We start from the raw sequence: 4,906 nt of genomic DNA on the forward strand, positions 1-4,906 counted from the left end.
CATTTTATGGGTCATGAATTTAAGCAAGACCCACCTGGAGAAATCTGTTCCATTGACGGAGGACATATGGCATTCATCTGGCAGATGGAGTGTTCTGGAAGGTCCAAGATGGTTCCATTCATATGTCTAGTATCTAGGCCAGAAGACCAAGCCTAGTGTGATTTGCTGACTGGAGCATCTATACATGGTGTCTCTAGTATGGTGGCCTCTGGGTAGATGGACTTCTTATACAATATCAGGATTTCTGGAAATCAGGAGCAGCTATATTTATGAGTACCTCAGACAAAACAGTCTTTAAATGAAAAACTGTAACAAGAAAAAAAGAAGGACATTATATAATAAGGAAATGTCAATCTCCAGGAAGACATATTAGCGATAAACATATATGCACCCAACATCAGAGCACTTAAATATGTCAAGAAAACTAACAAAACTGAAGGGAGAAATAGACAGTAATACAGTAATAGTAGAAGACTTCAGTTTCCCCACCTTCAATAAGAGAACATCCAGATCAAAGATCAAAAAGAAAACAGAAAACTTGAATAACACCATAGATCAAATTGGCCTAACAGACATATTCAGAACATTCCACCCAACAGCAACCAAATACACATTCTTCTCAAGGACACACTGCCCTTTCTCCAGAAAAAGGCCACATGTTAGATCACAAAACAAGTCTTAACAAATTTAAAAAGATTGAAATCATACCAAGAACTTTTCTAAACACAATGGAATAAAACTAGAAATCAACAATAAAGGAAAACTAGAAAAATCACAAGTATGTGGAAATTAAATGACACACTTTTGACAACCATTGGGTCAGAGAATAAATCAAAAAGGAAATTAGAAAGAACCTCAAGACAAACGAAAATGAAAACACAACATTCCAATGCTTATTTAGCAGTCAATATTTAGTACCAAAGAAGTACTAAAAGAGCAATAAATGCCTACATTAAAAAAGAAGAAAGATCTCAAATAAACAACCCAATTTATACTTCAAAGCTAGAAAAAAGCTCATCCAAAGTTAGTAAAAGGATGGACATAACACAAATTAAAGCAGAGATAAATGAAACAGAAAAATAAAAGCAGTAGAAAAAAAATCAACAATAAGAGTAAATATTTTAAAAAGGTAAATAAGATTTTTAAAAAACCCTTAGAGTAAGTAAGGTAAAAATCAGAAATAGAAGAAGAGATTTTACAATTGATATCACAGAAATTGTTTTAAAAATCATAAAAGGTTTTCATGAACACATACACATCAGCAAACTGCATAAACTAGAAGAAATAGTTTATAACCTCCTAAGACTAAATCATAAAGAAATAGAAAGTCTGAAAAGGTAACTACTATGGATATTCAATTAGTCATCAAAACTTTACAAAGAATCCCCCAGATCAGATGACTATACTGGTGAATTCTACCAAAATGTAAAGAATTAATGTCAATCCTTTTCAAATTCTTCCAAACAAAATTAAAGAAGAGGGGACACTTCCAAACTCATTTTTATGAGGCCAACATTACCCTGAAAACAAAGTCACCAAAAGAAATTAAAATTAAAGGCCAATATCCCTGATAAATACAGGTGCAAAGATCCTCAACAAAATACTAGGAAACTGAATCGAACAAAAAGATCACAGGCTATGATCAAATGGGATTTATCCCTGTGATGCAAGGACAGTTCAACATATGAAAATCAAGTAATGTGATACACCCCATTAAAATAATATAAAATAAAAATCACATGATCATCTCAATAGATACAGAAAAATTCTTAGACAAAATTCAACGTCCTTTTATGATGTAAAAACAAAACAAAAAACTCTCAACAAAGTAGGGATTAAAGGAAAGTGCCTCAACATAATAAAGGCCAAGTGTTTGGCAAGATTGTGGAGAAACTAGAACTCTTGCACAGTGTTGGAGGGAATGCAAAATGGTACAACTGCTAAGGAAAACAATATGGAGATTCCTCCAAAAATTAAAAATAGAACTACCATATGATCCAGCAATCCCACTTAAAAAATAGCGACACCTATATTGGAATCTTATGAAGAATGAATTATCTCCAAAACAGAAGGTTAGAATCTGTAACAGATAATGTTGCAATGAAGCCAGGATTCCTCTTTATGCTGCTCATTGTCACCCAGGATACTATGTGAATGTCACAGCAAAAAACTATTGGTAAAAGTTTTCAAGCCATGATGAAAAGATGGGGATTTGAAGGCTAGCCTGCTACTTGTGGTCAAACAAAAACCCACAGGAGACCTGGGGGTATTTCAGCCTGTGATGTTAGCAGAGTCTAACCTAAAACTAAAAGGCCTGGAAAAAAATGAGAAGCATAAATAGAACAGGCACACAGACTGAAAGTATGGACACAAAGGACAATATAAACTATGTAAATGGCTCCGTACTTGGACATAAAAATTATTCAGTAAAGGTCAGAGATTCTAAACTGCATTCAGATAAGGGTTTCCGTGAGAATTTTCTGTTCTCTTAAAATTTTTCCTGATGAAGATGAAGAAGGTCAACCAGAAGACTTTTGTGATGAAAATATGTGTCAACCCAGCACTCCTATTACATCTGCCTAACCTGACTGGATAGGGCAGACCCTTGATAAGCTAGAACACTAAAATATCAAGAAATATATTCTACTTTCTCAGTCACAATAATACCACTCTTGTCATCTTTGTCAAGGGCATAACTATCACTCATAAAACTGAATTCTGTTAGAAAAATTACCATATAAACAAATCAATTAAGTAAATTGAATATGCCAAATTTAAATGGACTGGGAGTTTGTATATTAGCAAATCTCTGTAATTTTTGGAATTCATTCTTTTTACTACAAATTTCACAACTTACCTTAAGGTATGTATAACTTTAACTTCTTTCATTAAAAAAAAAAAAAAAAAGATAGTTAAGTTCTAGAGACCTGCCATACAATATTGTACCCATAGTCAACAACACTGCATTGTACACTTAAAAACGTGGGTAAATTTCATGTTGTGTTCTTTCCACAATAAAGTAAAATACAAAAATAACTGAATTGCTAAAAGGATTCTAACAAGTATGACTGTTAGTAAGGACTCCAAAGAATGGGATGGATACCTTGTTACAATCATCAGATCTTGGATTTGGGGATTTGAATCCCTCATACTCTTCGTGAGATGTGCTCAAAACCAAGCAGGGGAAGGAAATCTAGCAACATAAAAAGAAACATGAATCAGACTTTCAGTCAGCTCTGCGGTGACACTGAGTCACCAGAGTGGAACAATTCAATTCACACACTTCCCTTTTGTGACAATACTAAGAGGCCAAGAACCAGCGCATTTCTTCACTATAAGTCATTGTTAGACTCTGACTCCCGTACATACCACAATACTATCACATTTGGCTCTTCCATGGCAAAGAAAGAAAAGGGAAACACTCAGAATCACTTCAGTTTTGAACCTGCATAATATTCCATACACATTCGTATTCAAAGCATGCTCCTTGAAAAAAATCAAACAGTATAGAGAGGTATAAAAATATGTAATAAATAATAAAAGTCTATCTCCTCTCCACTTTTATGTCACTTTGATACTTATCCTCCCAGTTTGGTGTACACATTTACTGATCTACCTAGACACACACACACACACACACACACACACACACACACACACACATTTGAAGTAAATGGTATTATCCTAACCATATAATATCATTCTGCAATTTTTTTCTTACTCAAAATCTATATAGATGTACTTCATTTTTCTCTATTGTCTGCATAGTATTACATAGGACCATTTAAGCAATCATTCAATGATGAATACTTTGTATTTTTCTTATATTTTAAAACTTTTAAAATTTATATGAATAATACTTGCACATATTTTTAAAATTCATACTGTACAGAAGTGTCTAAAATGAGAAACAGCCCTGGCTGGTGTGGCTCAGTGGATTGAGTCCTGGCCTATGAACCGGGGGTCACTAGTTCAGTTCCCAGTCAGGGCACACGCCTGGGTTGTGGGCCAGGTCCCCAGCTGGGGACACGCGAGAGGCACACACTGATGTTTCTCTCTCTCTCTTTCTCCCTCCCTCCCCTTCTTTCTAAAAGTAAATAAGTAAATATTTAAAAAAATAAAATGAGAAGCAAACCTTCTACCACCCATGCCCACCAGCCCCACCACTCCCACACCCATTGCTCAGGGGCTTTATGAACAGTCCGTTTTAAGTTCTCCAGTCGACTGCCACTGAAATTGTATGTAATATATTTATGCCTTACCTTTTTTCCTTGATTTATCAACTATAGATGTTATCTCTTCACTGCGCAGGGTAAAAATTTTGGAATGTCTGGTCTAAATCAATCAATTCAATATGTGGATGAAAATGAAATACGGCATTTGGCTATTGAACAGTCTCAGTCTTCTGCTAATCATTAGTCATCTTTTGTGGCTGCCACAAATAAGATTTTAGTTATAGAAATATAGTTTAGTAATAGCTGGGATTTAGATACAGATAAACTCCTCCAGGAGATGTAATACCTCAATTCATATCATGGTCCAGCTGCTGATTAACTTTGTGACTATAAACACATTTACCTAACCTCCTGGTACCCTAGTCTCTTATCTCTTCACATAGGAATAATAACTATCTCACAGATCCTAAAGAGAATCAAATAAATCAAATCATGCCTCTGAAAACAACTAGTAAACCACTGGGGTATCATTAGTGCCCTGTCCTTTAGCCATCTCTGTCATTCCTGGAGTTGGTGCTGGCCAGACAGCCAGGCAGACAGGTCAAACCTCAACGTCAGGAACCCTCATGGTACCCGGCTGCTTCTCAGGTTTCAACCTGTAAGAGACCTAATGGAATGAGGGTGCCAGCAGGAGTGCGAGCTGAAGCAACAGTTCAGAGGCTCTAAAGCAA

The 4,906-nt window shown here is 35.5% G+C and overlaps 1 pseudogene; it reads left to right on the forward strand.

Moving 5' to 3' along the window:
- Positions 1 to 2,042: 2,042 nt before the first annotated feature.
- LOC129062903 (39S ribosomal protein L3, mitochondrial-like) lies at positions 2,043 to 2,583 on the forward strand (annotated as a pseudogene).
- The last annotated feature ends 2,323 nt before the right edge of the window (positions 2,584 to 4,906 follow it).

This window comes from Pteronotus mesoamericanus, unplaced genomic scaffold (genome assembly GCF_021234165.1).
Source record: "Pteronotus mesoamericanus isolate MK-2021 breed Mesoamerican mustached bat unplaced genomic scaffold, CSHL_Meso_final contig_164, whole genome shotgun sequence".
Lineage (NCBI taxonomy): Eukaryota > Metazoa > Chordata > Mammalia > Chiroptera > Mormoopidae > Pteronotus > Pteronotus mesoamericanus.